The sequence below is a fragment of the Schistocerca gregaria genome, chromosome 2 (assembly GCF_023897955.1).
Source record: "Schistocerca gregaria isolate iqSchGreg1 chromosome 2, iqSchGreg1.2, whole genome shotgun sequence".
In the NCBI taxonomy this organism is placed as follows: domain Eukaryota; kingdom Metazoa; phylum Arthropoda; class Insecta; order Orthoptera; family Acrididae; genus Schistocerca; species Schistocerca gregaria.
The window spans coordinates 409358771-409370966 of record NC_064921.1 but is presented as its reverse complement, the minus strand read 5'-3'; positions in this window follow the sequence as shown (position 1 = coordinate 409370966).

Below are 12196 nucleotides of genomic sequence, written 5' to 3'. Positions count from 1 at the left end.
TGGTTACTGCTGCTACAATGGCAGGTTATCAAGAGTAAAGTGACTTTGAACTTGGTGTTATGATAGGCGCACGAGCTATGGGACACAGCATCTCCGAGACAGCGATGAAGTGGGGATTTTCCCGTAAGTCACCGTGAATATCAGGAATCCGGTAAAACATCAAATCTCCAACATTGCTGAGGCCGGAAAAAGATCGTGCGAGAAGAACGGGTTCAACGGCAACGTTCAGCGTGACAGAAGAGCAACCTTTCCGCAAATTGCTGCAGATTTCAATACTGGACCATCAACAAGTGTCAGCGTGCGAACCATTCAATGAAACATCATCGATATGGGCTTTCGGAGCCGAAGATCCACTCGTGTACCCTTGATGACTGCACGACACAAAGCTTTACGCCTCGCCTGGACCGTTCAACACCGACATTGGACTATTGGTGACTGGAAACATGTTGCCTGGTCCGACGAGCCTTGTTTCAAATTGTACAGAGCGGATGGACGTGTACGAGCGTGGAGACAACCCATGAATCCATGGACCCTGCTTGGTGGAAGCTCTGTAATGGTGTAGGGCGTGTGCAGTTGGAGTGATATAAGACCCCTGTTGCGTCTTATTACGACTCTGACTGGTGACAGGTACTAAAAGCTCTGTCTGATCACCTGCTTCCATTCATATCCATTGTGCATTCCGATGGACTTGGACAACTCCGGCAGGACAATGTTACACGCTACACGTCCAGAATTGCTACAGAGATGCTCCACGAACACTCTTCTGAGTTTAAACACTTCCGCTGGCCACCAAACTACCCCGACATGGACATTATTGAGAATATCTGGGATGCCTTGTAACGTGCTGTTCAGAAGAGGTGTCCACCCTGACGTACTCTTACGAATTTATGGACAACCCTGAAGGATTTGTGGTGTCAGTTCCCTTCAGCAGTACTTCAGACGTCAGTAGAGTTCATGCCATGACACTTCGGAGTGCGCTAGGGTGTCATTTAACGATTTTAGGCAGGTGTACCAGTTTCTTTGGCTCTTCAGTATATCTTCAAGGTTTTATTTCTTCTCGCTGAACTTTAATTTCGTCTCCTTTACTGATTGCTCAGTCTACATTTTGATAAACGTCGTAAATCGCTTCCTATTCAAGTACTGCTTCATCATCCTATGGCTCGTGTAATCTTTACTGGGCTCATGACATTTTCCAGGCACAAATTTTGAAGTCGCAATGGCGGAAGCTGAGGACTGTAAACTCTGATGAAGTGGATGGACTTTCCAACAATTCTTTTTTAAGATGTTCCAATTTTCTCATAGCAAAAATAGCCTAATGGTATGTGCGTTGCCCTGAAAGAAATGAGTTCTACCTTTCCTTTTAAGGTCTAGTCTCACATGTTTTTTTCCATCCACTAGTTCCAGAGACTTTCCCGAGTATTTGGCAGTTAATGTTTTACCTCTTTAAAGGTAACCTATAACACGTATACCACTCGCATCTCAAACCGCTAGTGATGACCTATCTGTCAAATGAAGTTGACTGTGTTGTGTAAAATACAACGAGAGTGCTGATCTTACAAAGCTTTGATCGCCGTTTCATTTCTAGCAAGAGGTGATCAATCCACGTCATCTCCGCAGTAACCATTCTGTACACAAGATCAGTTGCATTTTATTGATTCGAGGCCTGGTTTTTCAGGATGACAGGTCCGGAACTGTGTGGTATTCAGGGAAATTTGATAATTTTTTATTTTTTCCGTCTGAATTGCAAGAATATAAAATATGGCGTCATGTTTCCTAAGTAGTTACAGTTACTAGCAAAGTGTGTTGTTTGAGAATGGGTGAGTGAGCCCGAAACTAGTAAACAGTGCAATAAATTGTATGTTCATGCAACTGACTACGGAGAAAATAAAAATTTATCAAAACTTCCTCAAGTTGTATTTTAATTTGAGGGTACATAGGCGTATACTATCAAGACAATGAGACTGGATACATATCATCGTCCTTTCAGAAAGAAATTATTAAGGCAATCTTGAAGATAATAAAGGCGACAACAATCGCTCAATAAACATCTTATGCATCCAAATTGATGACAAGAATAATATACAGAAGAAGTGAAAAGAAAATGAGAATTTGTTAAATTACTATCAGTTTGGCGTTAGAAAAGGTAGAAACATCACAGAGGAAATTCTAACGTTGCGCTTGATAATGGAAGCTAGATTCAAGAAAAAATATGACACTTCGACAGGATTTGTCCAATTAGAAAAACCATACATCCATGATGCTAAACATTCAAAATGTCCAGTAAACACATATAAGCTATAGTAAAAGGCGGCTAAAATAAAATTTCTACAAAAATCAAGAGGGAGCAGTAAGAATGGAAAGCCAAGACAGAGGTCTCCGGATTGAAAGGGGCAGGAGGCAAGAAAGCAGTCTTCCCTCTACAGTTACCTTGTACATCGAACGACCAATGATAGATTATAAGGCAGTCCACTAATTCACAAAAATTATAAAGATGCAAGTACATATGTGTTTATGTATGTTCCACAACTCCCCGTAAACCCCAAGACCGATGCAACCAAACTGAAAGTATCCCTTTGGGGCTAAGAACCACTCAGTTATCAAAGGGGTGGGGATTAGGATGAAAAACCAGTGGAGCGCTTCACACATGAACACCTATACTTCAGTCATTCAGTATTTGAGAATGAAAGCACTTAGAAACTTGCGAAGGACTTAACACATAATTTGAAACCTTTATGAATCATTTTATCTTGGAAGCCCCACACAAAATAAAGGAAAATAATTATCACTGGCCGCATTTTGGCTGTCACGCGAGGAAAATGCCACATGAATCATGAGATTTTAATTTATTTCTTTACTACTAGCTGTATTCGCGACACATTTTGCAGAGAGTATGCACATATACTGCTGAATGTACTAGAAAAATACTTATTTGTGGGGCACTTAGTTCAGGAGACATAATGTATAACAATGAGATGCGTAAAAAACTACCGCATTATGCAAGATGTTTAAATTTATTACTTCGTTATTACAATCTCTGTTCGCAACACTTTTCGCAGACGGTGTCCACATCTGCCTCACAATGCAGTACAAAAATATACCATTGCACTAGTTCAGGATATATTTCTGAGAAGCGTGACAAACTGCCGCATTAAAATGAAAGCGCAGGATAAAATTCGCTAGACATATAGGTGAAAGGTGTGTACAGATGCGTCTGAAATATAATATATACCTGTGACATATATTTGAGACGTGCGTATTCGGGTAAAGCCATAGGTAAAAGGCTCGTCCTAAGCCCTTGAAATAATTTGAATCAAATTGGGTACATACACTCCAGGAAATGGAAAAAAGAACACATTGACACCGGTGTGCCAGACCCACCATACTTGCTCCGGAAACTGCGAGAGGGCTGTACAAGCAATGATCACACGCACGGCACAGCCGACACACCAGGAACCGCGGTGTTGGCCGTCCAATGGCGCTAGCTGCGCAGCATTTGTGCACCGCCGCCGACAGTGTCAGCCAGTTTGCCGTGGCATACGGAGCTCCATCGCAGTCTTTAACACTGGTAGCATGCCGCGACAGCGTGGACGTGAACCGTATGTGCAGTTGACGGACTTTGAGCGAGGGCGTATAGTGGGCATGCGGGAGGCCGGGTGGACGTACCGCCGAATTGGTCAACACGTGGGGCATGAGGTCTCCACAGTATATCGATGTTGTCGCCAGTGGTCGGCGGAAGGTGCACGTGCCCGTCGACCTGGGACCGGACCGCAGCGACGCACGGATGCACGCCAAGACCGTAGGATCCTACGTAGTGCCGTAGAGGACCGCACCGGCACTTCCCAGCATATTAGGGACACTGTTGCTCCTGGGGTATCGGCGAGGACCATTCGCAACCGTCTCCATGAAGCTGGGCTACGGTCCCACACACTGTTAGGCAGTCTTCCGCTCACGCCCCAACATCGTGCAGCCCGCCTCCAGTGGTGTCGCGACAGGCGTCAATGGAGGGACGAATGGAGACGTGTCGTCTTCAGCGATGAGAGTCGCTTCTGCCTTGGTGCCAATGATGGTCGTATGCGTGTTTGGCGCTGTGCAGGTGAGCGCCACAATCAGGACTGCATACGACCGAGGCACACAGGGCCAACACCCGGCATCATGTTGTGGGGAGCGATCTCCTACACTGGCCGTACACCTCTGGTGATCGTCGAGGGGACACTGAATAGTGCACGGTACATCCAAACCGTCATCGAACCCATCGTTCTACCATTCCTAGACCGGCAAGGGAACTTGCTGTTCCAACAGGACAATGCACGTCCGCATGTATGCCGTGCCACCCAACGTGCTCTAGAAGGTGTAAGTCAACTACCCTGGCCAGCAAGATCTCCGGATCTGTCCCCCATTGAGCATGTTTGGGACTGGATGAAGCGTCGTCTCACGCGGTCTGCACGTCCAGCACGATCGCTGGTCCAACTGAGGCGCCAGGTGGAAATGGCATGGCAAGCCGTTCCACAGGACTACATCCAGCATCTCTACGATCGTCTCCATGGGAGAATAGCAGCCTGCATTGCTGCGAAAGGTGGATATACACTGTACTAGTGCCGAGATTGTGCATGCTCTGTTGCCTGTGTCTATGTGCCTGTGGTTCTGTCAGTGTGATCATGTGATGTATCTGACCCCAGGAATGTGTCGATAAAGTTTCCCCTTCCTGGGACAATGAATTCACGGTGTTCTTATTTCAGTTTCCAGGAGTGTATATTAGTTACGATCTGGAAACCGCTAGCTTCCTACTGCGGTGAGTGATTAAGTCGTTGCTCACTTGAATCATAAATATATGTCTGAGTGATGCTAAATGTGCAACCAGGTGTACCACAACCTATGGTTCAGCAGGGAACAGGGAGTTGTCAATATTATTTAAGAATCCTACGCCGGTGCAGTAGTATTTTATCCTTTCATCTTGATTCAGGCGACAGCACAAAACGGCGTGCCGTGGGCGAGGAGTGGTGCACTGTGGTGGCTGCAATGTTCTGTCGCGCCGACGAAAATTTTCAAAATACACGCACCGGCGTTCTGATTATCAGAATGCGGAAAAGTTCCTTTTAAGAGCCCTGAAATCCCGGAAGATTTCAGCGTGAGGTGCACCCGTTCACTGGTGTGGCCGAACCAGTTTGACTCACAGACACAATAGTGCGCGCCGGTATTCTCAATCATCAGACGGTTGACTCACGACAAATAACTTCACTCTTGTGACACACGATACATCCCAGATGATACGCAGTTTCACTGCCTGTAATTTTTCCTCCTATCTATGTAATTATGTAGTTACGTAGTTCTCAATTCGTTCGAGCAACCAATCATTCATAATAGGAAACGCAGTCATAACTCAGTCACTCAAAATGATTCATAAATTTTACTTGTTAGAACGAAATCAGGCGATGATTTTTCTTATCTGCAGGCTCGTGCTTTGCGACAGTCTGCTAATCTGTACAAATAAAATGTCCCGTTATTTTGGGAGTGTTGTATAATCAGTCGGGAAACCTCAGATTAACAACTACGCAATATATCGATGAATATCAATAATTCTCAAATGTCAAATACACACCTTTTGTATGAGGGAGCAATATATATATATATATATATATATATATATATATATATATATATATATATATATCCCTTTTAATGGTACAATTTCGTATCAGTTATCTTTTGTCATAAATCTCAATATTCAGATTACAATTCTTCGAACAAAGCTCAGGGTAATCGGCACGAAGACAATCTCGGGAGCTTTTTTCTAACAATCATCAGAGAGAGTACTAAAAAGAATAATTATGTGCTCATGGCACAGCTATTGTATGAAACTACTTTGCACATGGATTCTGCGAGTATGAAGATAGAAAATTAGTAAACGTTATTCAAAGGTAGACTTTTATCAGAATAATTCATCGAATATAAAGAGATATTACATGTAGATATGGTTGCAAACTATTACTGGCTCTTAGTCCACCACATGATACACCACAAGCCAAGAGAGGACCAGAAGACGAAGAAGGCAAAGAACCACAACCACTTTCCATCAAGTTTAGGTCTGGGAGCCGAATTAGCAAAAGCAAAACCACCCTCCACACTGCACAAACCAAACGAACTATCCGCTACTCCTTAAATCCCCACTCTTGACTGTTCTGTTGGCCTGGTAGCCAATACAGATGCGGCACCGTCGCTTCCATGCGGGGGGGGGGGGGGGGGGGGAGCAAGCCCCTACTTTGCGATCCAATATGCGACTCTAAATCTTTCTTGTCTTACCAGGCCGAGCATTTCCAATTTCTGAAAGAAGACTGTTGAGTTTCCCAGACAGTCGTGTCCATGAAATATACATTTTTTTGCCACTCACTAAGAGAACCTTGTGACTTCTTGGCATCAGAGGAGTTACAGTCTTGCCTCCAGTAAACATATTTACACAAATATAAGTATTATATTTTCAATAACCTTCAAAACGTGATATCCTGGCTTCTGACATAAGAATGCATGGAGTTTTATGGCCTTCCCACCATTTGCACGAAGGTTAATTTTACAGCAGTATCTCTGAAATGGCTTCCTCCATCCACTTTCCATCAACTGGCCATCTTCACTGTAGACTGTCGCCTGACCCAGATGAAATGTTTTGCAAACTGGCGCCCTCCTGTCTGACCCTAAGCAGAAGGAGGAGACTGCTCTGGCCAGAAGTCCCTCTGTACATACAATCCACTGAGTGCTGCTTCCCAGAATCACTCATACAGCCTGGTCGCTGCACTCAGAATGTATGGCCCCCAATCCATCTCTCTCTCCCTGTTCTCTATCGCCTCCACTATTGTCGCTAAGATACAACCTCTCTACAAGTTGCACATGCAGTTATAAGAACATGTTACAGTTATAAGAACATTTTTCAGCATTCTTCTGTACCACCTCATCCCACCCACTTCGAATCTCCTTTCTTGCAGTTTCCTAGTGTCCAAGATTCACTAGCATACAGTGATGTGCTTCAAACATACATTCTCAGAATTTTCTTCCTCAGATTAACGCCTATGCTTGATACCAGTAGATTTATCTCGATGAGGAATGCCCCCTTAGCCTGTGCTAGTTTGCTTCTTATGTCCTCCTTGCTTTGTCCTGTCATGAATTATTTTGCTTCTGAGGAAGCAGGATTGCTTAGCTTGATCTTATTTGTGACTACCAGTTTTCACCTTAAGTTTCTATTTTCATTTCTGCTGCTCCTCATTACTTTTGTCTTTTTTCATCTTACTCTCAATCCATATTCTGTGTTCACTAGACTGTTCATTACTTTCAACAGACCCTAACTCTTCTTCACTATGACTGAAGATAGTAATGTCGTCAGGGAATCTTATAACTGAAATTCTTTCACCTAGAATTTTAATCGTGCTCTTCAACATTTCTTTAATTTTCATCATTGAATTCTACAGATACAAATATGAAACCTTCAGCAATAAATTAAAGCTATTACTATTTACTCATAATTTCCATTATGACTTTCTGTGCTCTAAATTTTTAACCTTTTAAAATGACAAAAACTTTTAACCTTTTAAAATGACATAAACTTTTAACCTTTTAAAATTACATACAATTTTTAAACACACAGATCATAATTTGAGAAAAATTAGTTGAATAAGGTGGCTTTGATTAAAAATATCCGTCTGTTGCTCTTTGATTATTGCTGCACAGAGAACAAATTTACATTTACTCGTACAGCTTCTTACACTAATTATTTACGTTTAACCACCTATTTGAACAATCCATTTCCCAGAATTACTCATATCATCTCTACCTGTCCTTGATGTCAAGATGGTACCTCTATAACACACAACAAAATACAAACCAGCTCGCCACACTACAAGTTGTGGTCAGATTGGAAGTTATGCAAATGACTGCATTAGTTCCTTGAAACACCTTTCTCCTTTGGTCAACAACATCAGCTGCCAACAGGTGCTGTTGATATACCTCAATGCGGTCAGTTGAAAATGTGCGCTCCGACTGTGCTGTTGGCAGCTGAGGGTTTCGCTTGGTTATCATTTCTTTCTAGAGAAGCTGCATGGCCATCATTGGTATCTGTTCTTTCGGAACAGTTACAATTTTCATATAGTTAAAGGCTACCAGGCCATTAATCTTATTCTGTTCCAACGCGCACACTTTGCCCTACCTTTTAGGGGAATCGTCACCTTAGTTGGCGCGAATAATGTGTGAATGGGCAAATATCCTTTAGGAACATTACGAAAGTAGGTTGTGATCAGTCGGGAATGTGAATCACAGGAAGCGTGCAAGGGATAAGTCCCTGCAGTCGCGCTATCCACTGGGCCCTCGGTGGCTCAGACGGATTGAGTGTTTGCCGTGTAAGCAGGAGATCCCGGGTTCGAGTCCCTGTCGGATCACACATTTTCAGCTGTCCGTATTGAGGTACATCAACACCTATTGGCAGCTGAGGGTTTTGAATAATTATCATTTCTATCTAGAGAAGCTGGATAGTCATCCTTTATATCTGTTCTTTCGGTACAGTTACCATTTTCATAAGCTTGTGGGGGCTCTATAATGGTGTGGGGCGTGTGCATTGGAGTGATATGGGAACCCTGGTACCTCTAGATACGACTCTGACAGGTTGCACGTAAGCATCCTGCGTGATCACCTGCATCCATTCATGCCCATTGTGCATTGCGAGGGACTTTGGCAATTCCATTAGGACGATGCGACACCCCACACTTCCAGAACTGCTACAAATTGGTTCGAGGAACACTCTTCTGAGTTTAAACACTTCCGCTGGGCACCAAACTCCCCAGACATGAACATTGTTGAGCATATCTGGAATGTCTTGCAGCGAGCTATTCTGAAGAGATTTCGACTTCCTCGTACTCTTACGGTTCTATGGACAACCCTGCAGGATTAATTGTGTCATTTCCCTGCAGTACTACTTCAGACATTAGTCGAGTCCATGAAACGTCACGCTGCGGCACTTTTGAGTGTTCGCGGGGGCTTTAAACGATATTAGACAGCTGCACCAGTTCCTTTGGATCTTCAGTGTATATTTTCGCGATGTGAGTGTGTGTTCTCACTTTTAAGTCATTATTTCAAATTAATATTTAACAATCTTTATACTTTAATTCGCAGTTTTACAAATCCATTCAGTTTTGGGCGTCCGCCTTTCTATCAAGGCTGTGGCAGAAACAACAGAACTTAGTTAAGTGATGATACGTACGCCAGATGCCTCATCTTTTGTTTTCAGCTGGTGTGTCAGTCTAACAACATGTAGTCAAGTGTGATTAGTATCAATTTTAAATGAAACCTTTCTCCACGACCCAACTTTGTAAGTAGACTCCCTTAGCTTTGCCAACTGCAGACCCGCATCAGCCTGATGCGACACTCCCCTGGCAGGTTTGAGTGCAACCAGTGTGCGAGAAGATAGACTTCTACAAGCGAGTAAAATTTTCAATTCATTAACATTGTAAACAGTCTTCAGGATGATTTTGCTAAACGGGGTAAGTTCCAGAAGTCAATATCTAAGAGAATAAGAAGCAAACAAGCTCTTTTGGACATGTAACCGGCATGCTTTCCAGGACAGGTACACACACTTGTATCTGATGATAAAATACTTTTGACAGAGCAGGTTTCAGACATTGAATTACCACAGGAGAACACATCAGGCATGTGGATATGTCCTGTCTGTATTACTGTTTGAGCCCCACGCTTATATAACTATATTAGGGTTCATCCGATGCACTGCTGTTGCCAACTCAGGTGTGGACGTGCTTCAGACAGTGCATCGTTGAGAGATACTAAGCAGAAAAAAGCGGACATGGTCTTTACAGACAGGCAGGCAAATGACAATGGACGGAAGACAGCACAAATGGACCAGGAAAAGTATCCATATTGACAGCGACTGCACCATACACTACTTGCAGCAGTGCCTCGCCGTTTGCGTGAGACAAGCTCAGTCCCTCAGTCTGTACATATGCTTCGGAGGAACACTGTAAAATGTGACTCTGAAATCAGCACCAGTCATGTAACCTGCCAGCATGGAGTAACGCAGGCGACCACGTGGCACTTTTTGAATGGCATCACTAACCATATCACTCACAGAGTGAGAAGTCCTCATTAACTGTGGCCTTGCCGCTATGACAAAGGTTTTGTCTCTGGTTCGTCACTCAGGCCGCCACAGCGACGAAATTTCACAGCTGAGGCTACCTTGCTCGTGTTGGAAAGCTCCTGTTGACGTTTTTTCACGTTTGCAACTTACAGAACCTAAATTTTAAATGTGGCTACCTTTACGAGGGCACTATCGTCAGCTTTAAACAACACCCACCTGTGGACTAAGGGAAATACCCACGGTATGATAGCAGCGAACCATCAGTATCAGTTCAGTTTCAGTGGGTGGATGGGGTTATTGGCGACCATCTCAAGGGAAGAGTCACACACAGTACGAGGCACATCAGTCTTTATATCGTTGACCATGCCTCCCCTGCTGTAAGACATGCGTTTGGTAGTATGAAATGTAATGTGGCTACTATATGATGGTGCTTCCGCTAACTTCCACACTTTTTAAAATGCGTTATAGCTATTAGCTGTTTATTTGTGCCATACTTATCTATCAGTTTCGGTTATCAACCATCAAGCAGGATAACCGAAACCAGTAGATGACTAATGGGACAAATAAACAATGGAAAATTGTACTGAAATGCAGGAGGATCTGCAGCGAATTGACGCATGGTGCACGGAATGGCAATTGAATCTCAATGTAGACAAGTGTAATGTGATGCGAATACATAGAAAGATAGGTCCCTTATCATTTAGCTACAAAATAGCAGGTCAGCAATTGGAAGCAGTTAATTCCATAAATTATCTGGGAGTACTCATTAGGAGTGATTTAAAATGGAATGATCATATAAAGTTGATCGTCGGTAAAGCAGATGCCAGACTGAGATTCATTGGAAGAATCCTAAGGAAATGCAATCCGACAACAAAGGAAGTAGGTTACAGTACGCTTGTTCGCCCAATGCTTGAATACTGCTCAGCAGTGTGGGATCCGTACCAGGTAGGGTTGATAGAAGAGATAGAGAAGATCCAACGGAGAGCAGCGCGCTTCGTTACAGGATCATTTAGTAATTGCGAAAGCGTTACGGAGATGATAGATAAACTCCAGTGGAAGACTCTGCAGGAGAGACGCTCAGTAGCTCGGTACGGGCTTTTGTTAAAGTTTCGTGAACATACCTTCACCGAAGAGTCAAGCAGTATATTGCTCCCTCCTACGTATGTCTCGCGAAGAGACCATGAGGATAAAATCAGAGAGATTAGAGCCCACACAGAAGCATACCGACAATCCTTCTTTCCACGTACAATACGAGACTGGAATAGAAGGGAGAACCGATAGCGGTACTCAGGGTACCCTCCGCCACACACCCTCAGGTGGCTTGCGGAGTATGGATGTAGATGTAGATGTAGATGTAGATAATAGTTAAAATGCGTTTTTTACGGTTGTAGAACCACACCTTATGGAAATATTCCACATTTCCGTTTGGAGGCATCTCGAAAACATCTCCCCTGGTCCAGATTGTACCAGATAGGCCAGTCTCACACCCTAGTCGGTTGCTCGGCCCCAACTCGTTAGATTTCTACCTGCTGATAAGGCTGAAGGAAGTCGTGTATGCAAACGATCCTGGACGTGTAGGTAATACAACGCATTAATGCTGCTTGTAACGCCATTCTGTTATACGATGGCACCAGTTGTTGCAGCATGTGCTTGAATGTCCTTAGAGGCCTGTGAGGACCACTTCAAACACCTTACCCACTTGTGGTCGCATCACAGCATGCCATGTACGACATGGTAGTGCAGAGTCATGATGAATTACTAAGTACCGTGTAGCACAGACATCATTCAGGTCCGCACAAATGGCCATTTGCTCCTATTTTTATTCTTTCAGGAATCGTTTCCTGCAGTTTGTCCCCATTTAGCAAAATCACCAACTAGGACGGCCATAATGCAGATCGCTAGCGGCTTGCGGCCTTTGCTTAGATCTGCTGTGGTACTTTTCACTTTGGTAATGCTGTACACGAACAATCGCCTTGCAGCAGATATTTTTAATACCGACATTTAATGCATTCAAATATGACGTCTATGGAATACATCTTGTCAAGTGCCAAATGCACACACTTCAAATCCTTCATA